This window comes from Nesoenas mayeri, assembly GCF_963082525.1.
Source record: "Nesoenas mayeri genome assembly, chromosome: 5".
Taxonomy (NCBI): Eukaryota; Metazoa; Chordata; class Aves; order Columbiformes; family Columbidae; genus Nesoenas; species Nesoenas mayeri.
Window position 1 is genome coordinate 31991447 of NC_137548.1, and position 22311 is coordinate 32013757.

Sequence of the window (22311 nt, forward strand, 5' to 3'; positions counted from 1 at the left end):
TTATTTCTGTCCTGTTAAACTTATTTTTTCGTTTGGGCAGTTTTTAATTTTTTTTTAGTCTTTTCTCAGCATGATTGAATTCAATATGTTTTACATGAAAGAAATGTAAAAGTTAGATTTGTTTCTTTCTGTAACTTGTTCAAGATATTAATAATTGACTCTAAGATTTGTGACAAAGCAATGTATTAATTAGATTCCTACCAAAAGAGCACTTTTAAATTACTACATCAGACTGAAATTCTTCTCCTGATGGCTTCTTCTGATGGCTGGAAACATATCCTGTGTCTCATGCCACTGCTCAGAACACTACTCTGGGCCTTAAAAAGCAAGTCCTGTGGTGACATGGTACTTCAGAAAGAACTGAGTCAGACAGTGGGTCTCATTTTAAAAATAATCTCATAACCAAATGGGCCAAAGAACATGATATTGAATGGATATATCATATCCCCTATCATGCATCAGCCTCTGGGAAGACTGAGCGATATAATGGTTTGTTAAAAACTACTCTGAAGGCAATGGGAGGTGGAACTTTTAAAAATTGGGAGAAGAATTTGGCACAAGCCACCTGGTTAGTTAACACCAGGGGAACAATCAATCGAGCTGGCCCTGCTCAGTTAGAGCTTTTACATACAGTGGAAGGGGATAAAGTCCCTGTGATGCATGGAAGGAACATGTTAGGAAAAGCTGTCTGGGTTATTCCTGCTTTGGGCTAAGGCAAAGCCATTCATCGGAATGTTTTGCTCAAGGGCCTGGATGTACTTGGTGGATGAGGCTGAAGGATGGGGAAGTCTGATGTGTACCTCAAGGAGATTTGATTCTGGGTGAGAATACTCAAATTGTATGAGGAAAATTGCTGCATGATACTAACAGTGTTCCATAAGTGTCTTTCAGGTTGATGCAGTGGTGGTGATGAACCCTGAGCTAACCTCATCGAGTGGTGTCCAGTAACTTGCCTGAGACTGACATCTCTGACTTACAATTCCTGGACACGAACTGCACCAGATTGCACATCATGTCTCCTGCCTAGAGAGAGACTGCTGTGATAGAGAGACTTGCACTCATGAACTAGTGATATACATATTTTTGTGTGTGTATATATACATTTGAAGACAGGCAGAAAGCAGTAGTGATTTGGGTATGACTCAAATGGTATGGAATAAGGGGTGGAACATCCTGGTTTTGTCAAAAACAAGACCAGTTCTCTTTTAGTGATTTTTCTTTTATCTAAGTTCTTCTAAGTGGCTGTACTTTTCTGAGTTTTAGCCTGCATATTTTTTCCTAGGATGCTGTACTCGGTGCTGATAAGAAGACCAAAGGAATGCTGAAGAAGCTCATGTTTAGATTTATTACTATGGTAGCCAAGAAAGACTGATAAGTTTTCTCATGTTCCATTGTGAGAGGGGCGTGTTTGAGGAGGGGTGGGTGGAACAGGTGACTAGAACTGACCAACAGAAGTATTTCATCCCATAATCATCATACCCCCTATATAAGAGGGTAATCACGAGGGTCAGTCTCTCTTTGACCATGGCCAGCATCTAGAGAGGACCCTGTCTATCTGCCTGTGATCTACAGGTCTCAGGCCCTGCACTCCTGCAAACAGGTTCTGGTTTGCTGTGAAGTGCTGCCCATGACTTTCGGGGGCCTGAGCTGCACCTGCTGGAGCCGCCAGCTCCACATACCCAGCTCTGCTGCTGGAGTGATGCCAACTCCACATTGAGCATTTGAGATTGGTTTTGTATATTTTGTATATATTCTCTATTTATTAGAAGCATTAGTAAAACCCCTTTAAAACTTTCCAACTTGAAGTCGAAGTCTCTCTTCCTTGCCCCTTATCTTTCTTATCTTTCTGATCTAAAGGAAAGGGGTGTTGGGAAGTGAGGAGATAACAGAGAGCATCTGACATGGTTTATTGACGCCTTGCCTTAAACCGTAACATCTTTTCATACCAATAAGGAATTTTGAAGTATGTTATTATGATATCATAGTAGTAGCCTAACTTGGGAAGAACTTTCTGTAGTTCACGTGTACCAAATTTTCTCCCCTACAAATCCAAATCCCCCTCAAATCTCTTATTAAAATATAATCAGAAAGGAATCAGGTCAGATTTTTTCCGCAAGCCAAAAAATTATTTCTGAATCCTGAAGTGCTCAAGTACTTGCATCATCTGTTTAGTCTTAGTAATGAAGTTGTTATTCCTCCTAAGGATGGAGCGAGATATTCTCATTTTTAGTGTTCTTCTGTGAAAGAATTTGCATGCTAGGCTACAGTGCATGGGTTTTTTTACCTGTTTCATCAGAAAAGATTGGATTTTTTTCTATTGACTACTTATCCTTAGAAACAAACCATTAATTGAAATCTTAATTTCATAAAACTTGCACAAGCTGAAGCACTGCTATTTTTCAATTAAATTTCAATCCAAGACTTTTCTAATGGACTTTAACTTCATTTGGAACTTCCAGGCAAGTTAATATTTACAGTTAAACACTTTTTTTCCCAAGCTGTGATAGATAACAGAATATTTATTTCTGATGTTTAAAAAACAAACAACTTTTATATACCACACTCTTGTTTTATACTGTTCTCTTTAATATTCTATTCTTGGACATCTAGCTTCAATTACTTTTCTATTCTCTTCATAAGTGAAATACCTGTAACTCTCTCAGGGTCTTTTGGAGCTTGTTGAAGAGGAAGGAGGGTGAATCCACCTAAATCTATTTTATGTTCTTCACAAATATTAGGTTTTAAACTTTCTTAATATCTGAGCTCTAATTGTTTTGTCATTTCAGCTGAAATTCAATGAGAGAAAGATTTGGACTATATCATGGTGTAATAGTTTTCAACATACTAAGACATGGATGAAGTAGATTATGTATTTTTTATAGACAAATTTCAAAGTCAAAACATCTGCAGTGCTTTTCCAAACACCCGTAAAGACCAATAACATTGCAAATTACCTTTCTTCACACATAAGATTTAGAGCACTAATCTGTTACATAAAGGAAGTTTCTTGCATAGCTTCATAATTGTGGAGACATTATTACCTAATATGTGTCGACTACATATTGAAATAACTCTACTAAATGTCTAATAACTAACAAGCAATTTTGCTGAATTCAGAACAAGCCCAAGAACAATCACACAAAAGGTACTGGCTTAATTGATTGTGTTTCTATCTTCTTTTTGTCATGGAAGAAGATACACATGTAACCATTTGACAATGAGCTTTCTGATTCACAGCTTTTGGCTATATCAAAGAATAACTACACAGACAAGTCAAAACCTGTTTTCAGTTTTCAAATTTTGACACTTCATTAGAGATTAAAAACCTTTCATTTTGAGATAAATTATTAGGTTTACAGTCATTTACATAGTTTACAATTCATTCATGAAGACAAGTTTCCTATGACTTAGAAAAACATGATTATAAAATACCTCACTTTGTCTCCTTGGTGTTGCTCATCCTGATTCCATATATTGTATGAATTCCCTAGTCATTTTAACTAAAATTCCAGCTCAAATATTTAGAAATTTTATAAATTAATTAAAGAAAAATGTCTCTTTTATAAAGAGATAGCATAACTGGATCAGGAAATTTTACCATGCAGAAGCCAAACGCATATAAAAAAAAAAAAAAAATATATATATATATACGTATATACATATATATATATATGTATAATCTGTATATCTGTTTTGGTTTTTGATTTTTCTTTTGTCAAAAGTTTTCAGGCTTTCTTTCCTTTGTCACCAATACTTATGTAGGTTGAACTGAGCTATCCAGAGCTGATTTGAGTTATTCATTCCAAGCCACCTAGTCTAAACAGTAACAGAAAAGTAGCTGGAAAATAGTGCAACCAACCTATACCAGTTATTAGTCTTCAAGAGCCTATATCTAACAGACAAGAAGCCACTTACATGTTACCCTTCTGCTTAAATTATTTTTTTTTTCTTTGTGGTGGTTCAGCTAATAGCATTAGCAAAAAAAAAAAAAAAATCAAAACCAAAGAAACTCAAACCAAGGAAAGTAGAATTCAGTACCAGGTTCAAACTATTTTTAGTATTAACCTGCAGTGATGACGTAAAATTGTAATGGTAAAAGTTACTACAACATAAATTCATCTTGAAAGAAGAGGAGTGCTTCTTCATTGAAATGAGTTATTCTCAATATGCCAGACCATCTGTAAAATTAGTCTACCAGTGTAATCAACTGCATTAAAAGCAGAAAGGAATCATGGGCATAGTGTAAATCTGAGGCTTTCTGGAACTCTTACTTCATCGAGCATTGGCCAAGCCAGTCTGGGTACACTTATGCACATCAGTTTGCAATGTAGAGTTTGTGCTGTCAAGTAAGGAGTGCCACAAGAGACAGCACCATAATGAGTCTGGAAACTGTGGCTTTATTTAAGTGCCATTATTAAGGTTAACTCTAGTTTACCTAGTTATGTATAGATACTGGGAACCAGACCTGGGGGAAGGCAGGTGAGACATTTAATTTTTAATTCTAAATCAGTACAGCAGAACAATAATTATATCAAAAACAACTGTTTGATACTTAATGCTCTCAGCAAGAATAAGTCTTGATTTATTAATATTAATTCAACAAAAACAAATCCATAAAATTATCATTAATGGAAATCCATGTCATATGATAATGATTATTAGAGTGTCTCAATTTCTGTTTCTAATACAGTAATGAAAACTGTATTCAAATATATTTACTTTCCTAGTCTACAGCTGAAGCTTATTTAACCTCATTATTGATGCAGTTGCTAACAAAAAGAGGATAGCCAGGGGCTGTCCAAGTCTTTGAGACTATTGCTGAGGTTTGAAACAAATTGAAGCCTGATATATATTCTAAACTAATTCCTTGCAACACATGTACACTGTAGAGTTAAAAGATCACCTAACATCCCAAACAAAATATTATATACACATCTCTCAGCCTGAGGAAGTTCAAAGGTACACTAGCCAGTTTATCTAACATATTTGGAATTTTTAATATGTAATGGGTCAATACTCATGACTTTTAATATTTGTAAAACCTTCTACTTTTATACCTATAAATGCTTAATAATCTGCAACAATTTTTGTATGATGTGCTTAATATATCTCAGTCATTAGGTTCTCTTTTATTCATAAACCTTTAATAAGAAACATGACACATTTCCTTTCTTTTGTCAGAAATTTTCCTATAACTTGAACAGCAAAATGGTGTCTATAAACTCTAAAATCTTTCCAATGAGGTCAAGGGTGAAAATATTACACTAACTAGCACACTATCAGGCCAAATAATTTTTGGAGCACCATGCCGTAACTGTAAAATAGATGTAATCTGTAGAAAAACAGTGTATCCTGCACTACTTTATTTAGAAATGTGCATGCAGTATATGGGTAGGTGTCTCTAGCATAATGCCATATCTCCTGAAAGTAACCATTTGAGATAACATATCACAGAATTCTTTTCTCCTCTTCGTTTTGCCACTCCTTTTATCATGAATCTCTCATTTTCAACTACCTAGGAAAGAAAGTCTTCCAAAGATCTCAGAAGGTCACGAGGTCTGATCAGAATGAGTCCTTTAGGTAGCACCTTGGAAAAATTAAGATTTTTTTTTTCTTCTGTAAAAATAAATTTGAAATAGAATATTATTTTCTAACTGACAAATATTTTTTGTTTGAGAGAGGAGACTATTACAGCTTAGAGCTGTAGGAAAATAGTACTTCATTTTCAGAAATCATTGAAAATGTCTTCTACATAAGCAAATGATAATTTCATAGAGACTTGTTTTTATATTCTGGAACATACTTTTCATTAGAAGGCAAAATGTATGCAAATTTTCTTATTATTTTAGTAGAAGAGTATGTTTTTTCCCCATGCAAACAATTTTTAGTGTGCACTTACAGAACATTACGAAAGAACAATAAATGTTCATGTTACTAAGCATGACTGTAGCCAAAAAAAAAAAAAAAAAAAAAAAGATAAAATGACAGGAATCAAAATAAGATATTCAGTGAAAAGTTGTCTGCAAATTTGTCAAAGCCCTGGCCAAAGACTCATTTTTAGATAGTCAATCATCTGTAGCATTTGAGTTCTATCCAATGGACTTCATCTGCTTTCAACTTTCCTGTCTTTCACAAAGCTCAGCCTTGGCTGAGCCCTGAGTTTCTTGGCACATGTTGTGAAGTTCCTTTCCAACATTGCTAGCTGTGAGCTATCCACATTAAGTGGATACAGGGCCTTCAGTTTGCAGATCAGACTCATCCAGCCAACTTCAAGTCTGGACATGAGATTATGGAAGAAGTATCTGTGTGGATTTGCTTAATTGTATGCCAGTCCAGGTATTAGTTATTTTAAAGTTCTATGTGTGGAGGCCAAAATCATAATATGAAAACATGGCTGGAGTGCTCTTTCTTACAAGTATGCTATATAGATGTAGACAAAACTAACAATGATATATGTATAATCTCTCCACAGTTCTTGAGCATTTTCTAAGGGAATGTCAACATGAGATCATGTAAAATGAGGTACAGAGGGGGTCTCTTCTACAGCTTTTGACCCTCAGTTTCATCTAAGATACCAAAATATTTTTCTTTTCCTTCTTCAAAACCCTTTCCTTTTTCTTTCTCTGCTATGTCAAGGTTCATTTATCTGCCTTACCTGCCATCTTTTTTCAGAAGGATTGTGATATCACTTCAATGGCTTCAGGTAAAATGTTTCTATGACACTGCTTCACTTCTGGTCTGTTAGAGCAACACACATTCGGGTTCTGAAAATCCTATTGATTCACCTTTAAAACAGATACCAGATTTCACCATCTGCAGTTTTAAAAAACATTATTTAGGACTATATTGAAAAAAAATATAAGGACAAAGACTGATAATAACATTTTGCTACAAAATTACAACCAAAATATTCATAACACTATTGTGTATACACAGTCAGTAATACAATTAAACAGTAAGAATTGTCAGAAGTTTCACTTTGGCTAAATTGATTAGTAACTTACATTGTCTTAGAGCCTGGATGTCAGAATTAGCATCAGTGTGGTAATTTTTTCTTCAGAGTTCACAGAAGACTAAAGTTCCAAAATAACTGGGTTACCTGTTGCTTTCTTCATGCAACATAAAGACACAAAAAGAAAGCTCAATAGATTACAAATGACTTTGTATTTCTCAAATGTCTTTGTATTTTATTAGCATTCTGCTCCTTTTAAAAATATAAATATATATATTTTTATTAGGGAGAGTGTCACAGAGGAGTTTTCCATTCAGTGAAGATGTGGTGGTAGTTTTTTTGTTAAATTGTCTAAGATGACGAATGAGACTTTAGTCCTTTGTTCCTGTTAAGTTGTGCTGTCAAAGAGCAGCTGGCAGAAAGAAACTCTCCAGGTGGTATAGAGCTGTCATAGCAGCCAGTCCATAAAATAGCTCTGACCTAACTGTTCACCGACATGTGAGCATCAGCAGTATTGTCAGCTCTAAATATCCAGAAATACCCAGTCAGTTTTCCAGTTTTTGAATAGTCTTTTATTTTTCAGCCCTGCTCTTAGGATTCAATATTGTTCAGTTGACCTTAATTTTTCTAAAGCCATGAGGACTGAGAAAATCTGTTTTAATAAAGGAAATTGAGAATCTGTTAAATTAATCCAAAGGGTACTTTAAGACTCACAAAGACAGGTAATACGAACATGAGAGTTAACGATGAAAGGTCAGAAATGAATAAGGGTTGTGTTGTAGTCAAATCTTGTGACAGAACATTTCTGGGTTTTCTTTGCAGAAAAGCTGGTCTAATAAATCCCAATTTTCTCTGTTTTTCTGGAAACATTTGTAAGACCTCATGTTAAACAAAAGCAGGGAAATTATTAATTTTTTTTTCTAGCCAGGTTATTTTTCAAACAGAAAAGTTCCCTGACTGTTCAACAAACAGATGGAAAAAACTGGTGTGTTAGCACAATGAAATGGGTGATGCAAGTAATGCTTTACGGGAGTTTAATCTGTTCTGCTGGTGAATCTGTAGCTAGTCTAAATTATTACAGGCCAGTTTAAATTTTTATGGGTCTATTACTTATGTGACATTTTAATGTTGTAATCTGATGAACAGTTAGTAATGAACTCTGGTCTCATCATTTATACCTCCTTTTAGTAACTAACTGTACATTTAAACTCACAGAAGAACTCTATGGAACGATCATCTGTTAAACTGTATAGCAGCTTTACCTAATGCAGATCACTTTACAGGGCATACATTACATTAAGCTAAGAAAAATAGATTAAAAAATTCTGTCCACCGAAGAGCATGGATTTTTCAGTTTTGCTGTTGTGAGATTACAGATCTATTTAATGGAAACAAATAAAGTTGAAGTAATACCAAGAAAAAATGTTCCTTTAAATGGGAAATTAAAAAAAAAAATGGTAGGACGCTTCTGGAACAGGGTGGAAAACTTGAAATCCTCTACGAACTGTTTCACTACTCTCATTTATTGTATGCTATCTGATGTTACTAAAAGCCACCTGCAATAATAAAATGAGCTCAGGCCACTATAAAAATAAGGTAACGCATAATTTTGAAAAGCCAGGATGTTATTTGCATTAGAAGTAAACAAGAATCAAAATGTGATTCCAACAGACAATCATCTTAATTTACTTCTGACTTTATCTGAATTAATGTGTTCCCTTTGAATGTTTTTGTTTAATAAATCAGCAATTTCTAACTGAAACCTTTCCAATGTAACATTTCCAACCAGCTCTCGTCAGCATCGTGGGTTTTGGTTGTTTTGTTTTGTTTTGTTTTTTTATTTTCTGGGTATCATAATTCTTCATTCTTTTCTTTAGATTATAAATACTGTTAATGAAGAAAAAGTTTTGTAAAAGAGAGAAAGGTAAGAAAGGTCTAGATCACAATCTGTCACCTTTCTAGTATATAGAACAGAAACTGCAGTACAGCATTTCTAGCTGTGCCAGGCACATATCTAGATAGGTATTTACTAAAAATACAGAAGCTCATTTTGTGGTATTTAAGCTGAAGCTAGTAGTCATGCAATTGCTTAGGGTTTCACACTGCAGAATCTTTGTCCAGCAGCTATTCCATGGGTGCTGGGAGTAGCTCCCTGGGAAGCTGCTCGCTGTCACACACCTGGCAGGGTTCCCCTGTGGTCTGAGCTGCCAGTTCAAGCAAGGATGTAAGTAAACAGCGACTTCACATTTGTCTCTTTTGACTGTTAAGTTCCTGAAACAGTTTGAACGTAAGCATGGGGACCTGAACATGTATGGCCTTGTTTTTATTTAAAAGTGTAGTAAACTCATGCAAACATCCTTTACAAATAGAGTTGCTTTCTTGGATTAAAATTATATAATGGCTTGAATGGCCAAAAAGGAGCAGCTTCTCTCCATGGAGAGGGTCTATGTAGCATGTTGTGGGAAAACCATTCAGGGCCCATCTGATGTTACATGAATGTTTGGTTCCCAGCCTCTGAGACGAGGTAACATTTACTCATTACCTATATTTGTATTCTATCTTATTAAAACAACTATTTTATTAAGCATTTGTTGCTAGACCTTTCTTCTTGAGATAAAGAATCCTGCATCATCTCTTTCTCCCTCTCTCACCTCACATCCTGATGCAGAGCACATGGATTAACTCCATATCTTCCAAATTTAAAATCACTTGCTATGCTTTGCATTTTGCTGTAACACGCAACAATGTGAGGAAGGACACATTTTCTTCATCTTCCAAGTGGTCAAAATTTGAAACTGAGAGTAGCTATCAATTATTTTTTTTTTTTTCTTATTGCTGATACAGCCTCATTTATTGAGCAGCCAAAGGTTTTTTTTGGCTTGGCATGCTAACAGAGTTGTGGAGGAATTTGTTATAACAAGGAAAATTCTGCAATGTAAATCATTGTGGAAAACTGAAAGAAATATGATTCACCATAATTAGAGAGAAATTACCTATATTCTGTTTGGTACCAGTCCAGTTTCTTCAATCAAAGGCAGCTGAAGGACACAAAAATATTTACTGTAGACTTACTTAAAATATTTGAAACAATTTGCATTAATTCGTACATAAACAGCCCCTATGAAGTTAAACAGCAAACAATGTCTCTGGCAATAGATAACCAGTAATTACTTTTTTTTTCCTGAAACCATATTAATGTTCTAAATAATGCTGCCATTTCTGTGTTAAAATTTCATGAGCTTGATTGCAATCATTCTTCAGTTTGTGATAGTCTTGGTTCTACAGTACATTCTACAAGACCTGCTCCAGATCTAAAAATAACATCATCTGTGCTTGTTTTGTTCTTTTTTTGACACCAGAAGAGCATAAACATGGATGGAAAATTCATTTTGCACATTATTAAAATGTTGCCAGCTATGCACAATTACCACATTTGATTTAAATATGTTCTCCACTGAATTTTTCCCTCAAAGTCACTAAGTGAACAAGCAAACTTAAACTTCTAGACAGCCAGTTAATAAGAAAAGATAACTTTTGAGAATTATTTGGGAGCAAAGGAGGACAAGCTGTGACTTCAGTACATGATTACAAGTTCACAGCAGAACCCGTGGGGAACAGGCGTGTAATGGACCTTACTGCTGACCTGAGTAGTCCTTCATGTAATTGTTGCAAGTGTGGAAACTAAAACTTTTCCTTCCTGAGGCATTTGACACAGTTTTTTCAACTAGAAAAGCTAAAATAGGCTGTAACAATTTCAGTTGGCTGAGTTAGCTTCTTATAAGAACAGCCCAAACCCTGGAAATTTCTCAGTATTTCATAGTACGTAATACAGGAAGACACGAAACGTAGCCAGGTCTTACTACACAGCTTTCTCCTGGTATTTGCGGAAACACATTATGTATTTGAGTAACTTATGTGTCTTGAGGCTTGAATCAATTCCCATTTCAATAAGAGTGGTGGGGGATCTCCTCCTTCTTTACCGTCTTACTACTTCTTAGAAGTAAACACTTTTTTCTGCTAAGATTTTTAATCTCTCTCTTAACTTTCCCCTTAAACCGTTTCTTGAAGGTTGGTACACTCCCACTATGTTTATCTTTAAAATAATTGCCTATAGTTTAATCCTTTACGGTAATCCTGGGAAAAGAGCAAATAGAATTATTGTTTTACAGGGTATTCTGCAACGGGAAGTGCTGGTCCATTATGGTCCCTATAAGAAAGGCACTCAGAGTTTGTGAAGTATCATTTTAAATGCCATTTAATAGAGCTAAAACTGTAAGAAGAGAATAGCATAATCTTACATCCCCTTCGTTGCTGGGAACCCACAAGCAGCATGCAATGCAGACCTTGTCCTTAGAAGAGATTCTACTGGTTTGGTCATTTGAACTCTTGTTGGATTTTCTTCCAAAGAAATAACTCAATCTATTTTTTCTACAGTCAGACAGAAGGGTTTTTCATAAGAGAACTTCTTACTGCACTTTTAGATAAAGGCAAGGCCACGCAGGTGATGTGATTGCCAGCACCAAGTGGGAGCTGGCTCAGCTCATCCTGTAACCAAGGGACTTTTGCAGCACCATGCAGTCCTGAAGGCCATGCCGGATGTGCAGCATAGCACAGGCCTGGACATACTCAGGGTAACTTTTATTTGGACTACTAACTCCTCAATATGCAATGGGCTTCCAGTCAGGATCAATACACAGAGGAAGCTGGAGAATCTGCTGAGAAGTCAAAGCCAGTGATAGAAATAAGAATACAGAAGAAACTGTCTAAAAAGAAAGTTTTCTGGGAGTCTATCCAGGGGTAACCATGTAAACTTAATTTTCAGAATATCACTTTTACGGACACTCTTTTGCAAAATAGGTACAATATCAAACTTCTTTTAACTTCCACAACTTTTTAAAATTGTGGGCTTTTCATTTTATTCCCAGACTACTGAATTGAAACTGCCTACTACAGAAAATCAAGCTATTTCACATGAAACAGCCTGCCTTTAATTTTTCTTAAGGGTGATATGATCATCAGGTTCAATTCAAAAAACGTGTAAGGATGTGTCTAGCTTTAACTACAGGTTAAATAATCTATTTACACTGCTGACTTTCTGCATTTATTTCACTTGATGCTTATACAGCTAAATCACATTGACATTTCATTCCAGTTGCTGAAACTTCAAATGCATTTTGTTATTCATACATTTTTAAAACTTTGTTGACTAGGAGATTAGGTGTAGGAGATACTGTAGAGGAACAAGTGAAGGTAATGATTTCGAATCCAGGAAGATCAACTTTGAAAGACAGAACAGAGGTCCCAGATAAGTAACTTGGAAGCACTGTGTGTTTAGCTTCTCTGTAAATCCATTTTAAGCACATATAGTTTTTCTATGTATGCTAAACATATGTTTATTATTACCTTGTCAGAGCTTATCCTCTGTGCTATTACTACTGTATCTGTACTGATTTACAGAAAAGTCCCTGTCAAAAAGACCAAGTCATAAAAGCTATCAGTCAGCTTTCAAAATCTCAGTAAAACAAAATTCAGAATATTTCTTCATCTATTAAAGTACATCATAAGAACAGATAACCTCCTAAACTGCCATAGATGCAATCTTTTGCATATTGTTAAAGTTACAGGATTTAGGAGTACATACTATTGATTCTTTTGCCCTTGTGAGTAGAACACCAACAAGGAAATTACTCTAGTCTGGAGAATTAATCTATGCCATCAAAAATTCATTCAAAAATAAATCACATCAATGTTCTGTTACTGTAGCATGTGTCCAAAATGTGTGGATGTACTGTAGATGATTTTTTTAAAGTCAAATCCCTTGTTAAAATGTTATAAAACTTGAAAAGCAAAAATATTAATGCAATCTTTTCAAACTAACAAAAGTCTGATTTGACTTTTGCTATTGTTCTACTGTGAACACTTGGTCAAAAACAACAGCCTCATTAAGTTAAGTTTATAGCACCATTTTATACAGAAAGGTAGTTTCTTCAGAGCAGCACAACACATTCAGTTTGCTCAGAGCTAAAAATAGTGCTACTCTGCATAGAACACAGTATTACCTGTATTTTTAATTTCTTGTTTATGATAGGAGACAAAAATCACTGTTCGTACACTATATGTAATAGACCATACTGTAGGAGCAGAAGACTTGGGAGTTCATTGTCATAACCTTTCTGATGCTGAATATTTTTCATTGTGAGCAGTCCTATTGAAGGCAATTAATGAATTTGGGAAATTAAAATCCAGTTCTATATTAATACCTTACACCAGTAATTTATAACTGCTAATTCCCATAAGCAGTCATCTTTCTGAAGTTTAATACACTTCAAATTACAGGAAAAAAAAAAAAAATACAATCTCACAAGGATCTTACTCACAGGATTAAAAAAAAGGAATAATCTAAGCCAAACCATCCACTCTTGTAAACTGGAATACTTCCCTTGAACTAGTAGAGGTACATCAGCACATAGCAATAGGGGAGTCAACCTTTCTATTTACATGACATTAATAATTATAATTATAATTAGGCTGTGAATAATTTCTCAGGATCACTAATAATACAGAGAAAAAAAAATGTGGAGAATCTCAGCACTTTTCCTTGGATTAAGCTTTTGGCTTTTGATACGATTACTTCCAGTTTCTCTGCAATTCAATTTCAATATATTAAAGCATAAAAGAAAAGCAATAAAATGGAGCAAGTGTTTAAAATTACAAGTTAACAAGAACAGAACTGTCCATGACATGTGGTGTCCATCCAGAACTCTAAATTAGCCCTACTTCTTTTCAGACAAAATCTATTGGTATTAGACAGGTTTGCAGAAAATCTGCTCTTACAAAGCTATAAAAAATTGTGAGTCATCTTTAAGCAGCTTTCAAACTCTGTTTGAAATACAGGGCATCAATAGTCCAAGAATCTGACTGAAAAGTTATACATAGCTCTTTCTATTCACTCATCTATCCGCTTACCACAACAATTGTAAAAGTGAAAATCCATGGGTGAAGCAATAAAATCTAGAGGTGTTTTTACCTACGCAAAAAGTGCTGCAGACTCTTCTGCAAGAATTTCAACGGGGAAGAATATAAAACATTGCCTAAACTAAGCTGACAGTGCAAATGGTAATGTTAGTGATACAAAGCTGTTGATGACATTAAGGTTTTCTGTGATTCATTCACTGTCTATGAAGTAGAAATGGATCACTTGACCACCAAGCCTGTCTTCTTAGAGTAGGATTTCATCCAGCTTGCACTGAATCCAAGCAATTGTGTTTGAATTGAGCATTTTTCCTGTTCTCAATTGAGGACAGCAAGAAACAAGGATTCCATCTTTCTGCAGATTTTTTGCTTTGGTTTGTTTTTTTATGCTACTACAGTGCTTACTCACTCCAGCGTGTACCTTTTGAATAATTTGAGACTGGTTTCACTTTTAACCTTTGATTTGCATTTCTCCATCAGATACTGTATTTTTTAATATTCTCTGCAGTAGATATTTGTGTTCAACTGAATCAATTCAACTTATGCTCTTTATAAAAACTGAACAGGTATGAATCCTTTAACTCCCAAAGACTTTTCCAGTTCTCAATTTGTGTTGTTTTTTATGGTCAATACAGAAAAATCTGTACACAGTTATGTGACTGACAAACAAGCAAGTGCCTGTGAATGGCAAGAATATATGCAGGGCAAACAGAGAGTTACATGGCCTTTGTAGTACATACCATTTCACATATTATCTCTGTTAAAAATAGCTGGGGAAAAACAAAGCAAAACAAAACAAAAAACTGCCTAAATGTTCACATAAACTCAAAGTATATGTTTAAAAATAAAAAATCAAGAACAAAAACATAGGCGTTCAATGTGCCTGACTTTATTGGTAGTAGCAGTAGTAGTAGTAGTAGTAGTAGTAATAGTATTCTCAGATTTCAGTTAAGTGAACTACTGAGGTTGGCATTATAGTGACATTACAACTCTTTTCCATGCATATTTTCTCAGGGTTTGTTTGTTTGTTTGTTTAAACTATGAGTACTAGGAAAAATTCCATCTTCCTACACTATTTTATGTGCTATCACATTGTGAGAACAAAATCCATAGTTACATGCTACTTGTCAATTAAAAGATATTATTTTAAATTTTCTTGTTTCTATATATTTTACAAAAACTAATTAAGCCCTAGGATGGGTCTCTCAGATAAGTATTATTACTGAGTCTGTCTTTTAGAACTCTGCTAACACTGTATCCAAAAATAGCCCTTTCTTCCACTTATTAGAAGGTCAGAATTGATTAACTTCATAAGGAAATTTATCCCGCTATTAAATCGCTAGAGCAAGACAAGCCATTGGAAGCATAGATGTCAGTGATAAAGTGAGGTCAGCAACAGAATTCCTGCTTGCAGTTGACCTTGACTATATAAGTATGAACATAGACACGTCTTACATTATATAGCCACTGACTTGTCAATTAAGAGAGGCCCTGATTGTATCACCCTTTCTAACATGTGGCTTTCTTCAGATCATCCTGTTACTGCCTTACTGGTTCATTCTAAATCAAAGCTGCTCATTTCTGCCAGACACAACCAAATATCTTCCTACCTAGGGTTCTATATTTCCTTCTACTTTCTTTAACAGTCTTCTTTCTTCTAAATAATTTGAATCCATTCTCCATTATTGTTTTCACATTCACATCTCTGCATTGTCTTGAAGAATAAGAACTATGAAGATATAAATTGCCCACCTATTTATAGTGTATTATTTTGTATTTCTTCTCATAACTTCATCTCATTGTCTCATGATTTTTGTTGTTGCTTAGATTGAAAGATTTGAGTATTCAGTAACTTTTAAAGACATAAAGGGTGTTTTTGACTACTTAATCTGATCTGAAAAATATGGACCGCCAGATTTTGCCTAGTGACTTATCCAGCCTGCTCAACAGTTCTTTTTAAGTTGAAGTTTCTATTTTAAGAAGAGCTGAACTCTTAATTAAGTTGAAATGGTACACCTTTTACAGCATACTTATCAATTGTGTCCTGTTAATATTATAAATTTTCTTTCTAGTTCAGCTTTAAGGAATTTAACTTTCAGTCATTAAATCTGTAGATGCTTTTGACTACAACAAAAAGGTTTTATAGTGTTAGATACCTTCCACTCTCAAAGTAATTATAAACTAATGAAGTGACCTTAACCTTCTTGCCTACCTCAATGTTCATTTCAAGCATGTTATCTACAATGCATTTTACAAAAACTATCTTTGTAAAAGCAACTATAGCAATCTTTTTTGTTCCCAGGCAATTAACTTTCAATTAGTTAAGGAGATATTTTCTGCAGAAACCAAACACCAAGTACCATGACTTGTTTTCTTGGAACCAAGATGCTTTGAGTCATCTGTGTAGCTCCAGTTCTGGGAAAATCTGTGGGATCCACTTCCTTAGAACCTAGTCTGCGGTCTCTATAGACAATTTCAGAGTTACACTGGGATATTTTAAACATGTTAGAAGTCAAGGGTAAGGGTAGGTTTTCTCCCAGATCTTAGTTTTCTCTCCTTCTCTCCAACAGTACAGTAATGCAAACAAAATGTTGATAATATTATGAAGTCAGTCTTATTGCTCTGTAATGTTTTTAAACAAAGCATTAGGTATCCCAAAGGCAGGAAGTAATATTGAGATGAGACACTGCATAAAAATTAAGCTTCTCCTTTTTGTGTCAGTATTGCTCTTCTAAGTTACTACATAGAATTTAAATATGGTTATTTTTTCCAGTGACTATTCAACAATGAAAAACATCTGCTTGATGTAAATAGTTAAAAACTTAAACTGTTCTGAGTTATCTACCTTCACCATGGAGAAAAATTTTCATGTTGGATTTCTAATGAAATTTCACTGTTACAAAACCATGGTTTTTTGCCTGTCAAGTCATAACCCTAAAGAAAAAATTTAAAATGTATTTACAGTCTCAGTAAAGAATGTGGTTTATACCATGTACAGCCATTGGAGTGTAAAGTCAGGGGCAAAATGCATTGGACATTCTCTGATACATGACAACCCCGTGTAGCTCATAGCTCAAAAAACAGAGACAACATCATTTCAGCTTTCCAGCAAGCTGTAGAATGTATCTATCTTCATAACCCACCACTTCTACTTTCATACATGGTAAAAAGTCCCTTTAAAATTACAAATTCCTTCCCATACAGACTATTCTCAATAAGAACAAAAAAGGTAAGACTTTGCCCTGAGAAAACCATGTGGAGGGAAATTTGTCTGATGCAAGTTCTCAGTAAATACCCCAGTAAATAAAGATTACTCTTGTGTGACAGGTCTGCAGTTTTATGCCACTTATTTCTGTATTTTAAAATAAATATTTGTCTTGTAGATATATAGTCTGGAATTTACTTTTGTTCACAGTAATAATATTAGTATGTAACAACCTTTTTATAACTTAAACAGTGCTTTGAGCTTTTCAGTGCTTAAAAAATGTACGAAGAATTTTAGGCTTCAAGCAGCACAGAACATATAAAAATATTTAGAAAAAAACTACCGACCTCTGAAAATCATTTAATATAGAAAATATAAGGTGTTTCTATACAGAGTGTTTCATTTAGCATTTCTAATGAAATATTGATACTTTATTGTCATCAATAGAGAATAAAAACAAGAAGATACATGAGTTTACGTGGTAAATTGTTCATTAAATAATTTTTGTGTGAGTTTTCATTCTCTGATCTTGTAGTGACAGCCTTCCTGATGTGCAAGTAAAGAAACCATGATGTTAAGAGGCAACAGAATTGTTTATTTAAGTTTCCATTACAGTCACTGTCTGATTGTATCAGTAGCGCTTGGCAGCATAGTGAATAGCAGTGATTATATCCAAAATACAGGTGATTCTTCTGGAGTTCTGAAAACATAGCTTTCGCAAAATATTTTTTTTCCAAGCACATACTTTCTACATTGAAATTATTTTTTGTGTATGTGCTCCATTAGCAGTGGAGGTATTCCAGATATATAAGCTACAGAATATAGCTGTTGGAAAATACAATTCAGTGTTTTAAAATGAGAAGAAAACATAGCTTTCTAAAGTGCAATGATTGTCTAGTGACACCAATCGACACAAATGAAAGGAAAAGCACTCAATATTAACAAGCAATGTCTATGACTGCATCTACAACAATTGCCTCAAAACAAATGTCTGTGAGAATTTGAGGTTAATATTTTCTCAAATGGGTGCTCAGACCTTTAAGTAATGGGTGATACAAAATAATAGTAGAGTCATTTGCTATTCTTTGACAGAAGCAAAAAACTGCCCATTTTCACATGTAGCTGGTAGTATTCCCTTAATTATTTTTTTTAAGGAAGAACTTCATATATTATAGTGCTTTAAACTGTATTTTTTCTGTTCCTTGAAGGCGGACCATTTTAACAGCACATGCATTACTTTGATGTCCAAGTTCCACTTTCAAATGTAACTTCAGTACGTAAGACTTTAAAAATTAAATAGATCATGGTGTTAAAGCATAGATTTTCACTTAGAACTAGGACTTAATTCCAAATGACTACAAGCAACCAGATATTTCTATGGCTACATATTTTCCTGTGGCTGTCCTGTTCCAGACAGGCATTCCTAGTAACAATATTTCCTTACAAGTTCTATGGGAATTTTCTCAGGATAGAATCACTTATAAGTACCAAAATAGTGAAAATAATCAGACTCAAACGATCTCTGAACCAGGCCCGCTGGAGGCTGCTTTTTGTGAGAAGCATGTTGCTAATGGCTTAGAATGCTAGGTGGACAAACTAGAACAATGAGCAGCACTTTTCTGTCAGGGCAATACACCCATATATGATGCTGATGGGGAGCAAAGCAGGCCCTGGCAACATGGCAGTAGCTTACAATACACGTGCCAAAATTGAGTATCATCTTTGCTTTGACATACTTAGTCTCAGCACAACGTGTACCACACAGTGTACTAGAAAGCAAACAGACTTCTGAAGACATTATCTTAAATTACAGAGATTAATAATGGCAAGGGAAAAATTAAAACCTACTGTGGATACTTACGAGTTCCATTAAGTTTGAAAGGCATCTTCAACATAATTTGAGCACCTTATTTCATAACGTAAAGGTGGCAAAACCCTCAGGGTGTTGATCAGACTGTGAGTCAAAGAACTTTTTTTTGATACCTTTTGGTCTTCCATATGCAATTAATGCATTTTTATTTTTTTAATTCAATGAGTGCTGTCATTTGGGCAGGAGGTTTATGGTTAATACATACCCTGCAAGGAGAGAAGAAAACCATAGATGTCATTGGTAGATACAGTAGAGGGACATTGTTTGAGTGTAATGGAGCATGTAAAACTGAGCAGAGAATTGCTGGGAGAATAATAGACAAAGAGAACAAAACTGTGGTTAAAATGCTTTTCTACACTGTATGTAATATGGCACATATCACTTTCTTTATAATCTGAGTGTCAGCCTTGAGATATTATATCTGAGAAAATCTGCCTGAAGTAATGTCCTGCTCAAATATCCCAGCTTGATGGGGTACTTCTACTGCAATAACAGTAGACATTGAAAACCAAGTGAAATGAATTGAGCTGTTGTTCATGGAAATGCCTACCAATAATTTATTTCTCCAATACCTAAGCTATATATGTTATTATGTTGGGATTTTGGGTTATTCCATTCTGGTTTAATTTTCTTACCAACACCAGTATCATCTATAGCTAGTTCTCATTAGCTTTCAGGTATTGTAGGGAAATTTACAAAATCTCTTAGTCACTGCTTTGCAAATTGGAAAGTATATCCCCTCATGGCAGTTATCGGGAGGCAGAAAATAGTCATGAAGCCACTGGGTGGATGTGACTACGGCATGATACTTCTACATTATGTTTCCTGGCTGTATCCTATGACCTCACCTAATTTTCTTCCTCCCCAGCCACTTCCTTCTACTAGCACTCCTCACTCCCCCATCTGCCTCCACAGCCTGCACTCCACACTCTTTAAGTGATGCTTAATCGCTAATGCTTAATTTATTTTCTCTCACTCAACTGAACTGATTTTTTTATAAGACATGCAAGAAGGATGTCTGACAGGTTAACCCTAATTAAAAAAAAAAAACACACACACACAAAAAACAAACAAACAAACAAACAAACAAAAACCAGCTAAAGAAATCTAAAAGTTTGCTTTGAAAAACAGAGTCCCTGTTTGCCTAATAATTCACATATAAATATGTTTATTTGAGACTAACTGGGTATAACAATTATTATAGGGTACTTCACACACCATGGTAGAGTAATTCATTCAATGTAAGAAATTACCTTTTGAGCAAACTCAAATCATGTGATTTTGTGATAGCACTGATGATACTAGACAATCTGTAATGCACAAGAGTAAAAAAAAAATAAATTGCCCCCAAAATTACAAGAAAATCAACATTCTCTGAAAAAAAAAAAACAAACCTGTCAAAAACTCAGATTTCCTTTAATTACATGAGCATACAATTATTTTATTATTTAAAATTTTAATAACATGATAATCAACAGTCTTCTTAACAGAGTAAAAGCCAGACACCTGCATATCCTGACCAGTTCTTACCACTGGATTGCTTTTAATTAGGGTTGATATTAACATATTATCACCTTCAAGAACTTATTTCTGGTCTGCTTACTCTTGTAGTGGTAATAAATTCCAGAAAGTAAATAAAAAGATTGCAGGTTTTTGAGTAATTTAATTAAAAAAAAAAAAAAAAAACAAACTAATTGAAATAAAACCTTTGATTCAATAAGGCACTTAGAATACGCAGTATTTTTAACCATGTAAGTAATTCCACTACTAATTCCCAAAGCATGAGTGTGTAGCAATCGCTCTTATAATTTAGTGTATCACTAAACGCTTGGCTGCATTTGAACCTGAGAAGAGATTTTGAAGACTTTCATAAATTTTTAATAACTCATATTCTCGATAGCTTGTGTCGACATAGAAAAGGTAGAAGTGTCTTACATAATTATTACTTGGAGACCACTATCAGTACTATGGGGAATGGTAGCTACACTATGAGACCTTATTGCTTGCTGTGTTCTTGTATGAATTAGACCCAGGGTTTCTGTAGACAGGAGAAGAATAGTGGTCTCATTTCTAAATCTGTGGTGGATTTCAGGACATTGTGTCATTTTTATAGCCTCTGGAAGTAAATATAAAGGAACAATAAACAGATATACTGTTTCATATACCTTGAACACAAACTGGAACAGGACTGAGAATCCTGAAAATGCTGACATGAAAATCTTGAAACTGTAGAATGCCTGATAACGGGTTACAGCTCTGCACACTTTATAAGTTAGGAATATAGAATTTGAGCTAAAAATATATGCTGTTTATATTTTGAAAACAGTTTTTAAAAGAATTCTAGCAATAACACATGCAGCTTTCCTTCTTCAGTTAGTGAAATTCACTTTAGTACAGAATGCTAACATTATGGTGTTTAACTAAGTCTCACCTAAGCGCTTATTTGCAGCTAAGATTTAGGCAGAACAGACTGTGATAGAAATATTCCCATAGAGTCATACAGCAGAAGTATCATGAAGGTGACATATTTTTCTTAGCTCAGTGATGGTATTGAAGGGACCAGCTCTAGGAACCACAAAGGAAAACCGTACTTTGGATTAGGTTATATGGGCTAGCTGTAGAATAATTTTTAGGAAAATTATATTCTTAAAGATGTTTCATTTGAAGGTCATAAGGTTGTAGTGTAGCATGCCAAGGTGATTCTTCATTTGATCACTGTTATTTAAGTGTCTGATCTGTGGCTGAATACATTAGGTACAAAGAACCTGTATGTATTGGATAGAATTGGCAAAAAACAGATTAGATAGAGCAGGGCTGGGACACAGTGAATTGTGACATTCATTTGTGATAGAGCCCTAAATCTTCAGCTATTGTTTCAAGAAAAAGCTGATTTTCACTTTTTAACTCTTTTGTAACATCTTCATGAGATGGAAACTCCAATTCAGCTACATAAGGCCCAAACATAGTCTTCATGTGGACCCATGAAGAGGTAAACAAAGGTCCTGGAGTTTATATAGTGATGTAGAATGAGATGACATGCTGAATTGCAGATGGTATTTTCCTTGAAGCCACTGCTGCAGATCTTTCACCTTTAACTGTCCTCATTAGCACTCAATCCACTGAAACACAAATTCGGTGCCAGTGCATCCCATTGTAATTCTAGAAACAAGTCTGGTTATGCTGAGGTCACACACATGGTTTGTAATGATGTTACAGAATTCTTGTACATTTGGGGTTTGGGTGTTGAGTGTTGTGGAGCATATAAAGGCAGTTTTGTAGCTTCACCATTGAATTCAGACACTAGTCCAAATG